Below are 304 nucleotides of genomic sequence, written 5' to 3'. Positions count from 1 at the left end.
AATTCTGTTAAACTGGCATTATCTTTAGCATTTTTTAACAGGTTAGTAGGTAATCAGAAATGACTGCCTAAACAGTTACTTAGTGTTGTGTAAGAAAGACAGAATCCTTTAAAACTTAGGAACCCAGAGATGAAATATTTTCACCCAAGAAAAGGCCAAGAAAATTTTCACCATTCACAAGCAAAAAATTCAAATTACATATTTTTTTAAAACAATAATTATAAAGTTATGAAATTGCATGCTTGTTTATCAATCAGTTGGCTACTGTACATTAAGGAACTGATTTATGATATATATATATATA

This window comes from Meleagris gallopavo, chromosome 1 (assembly GCF_000146605.3).
Source record: "Meleagris gallopavo isolate NT-WF06-2002-E0010 breed Aviagen turkey brand Nicholas breeding stock chromosome 1, Turkey_5.1, whole genome shotgun sequence".
NCBI classification, from domain to species: Eukaryota; Metazoa; Chordata; class Aves; order Galliformes; family Phasianidae; genus Meleagris; species Meleagris gallopavo.
Note: the sequence above shows the minus strand (reverse complement) of the source record.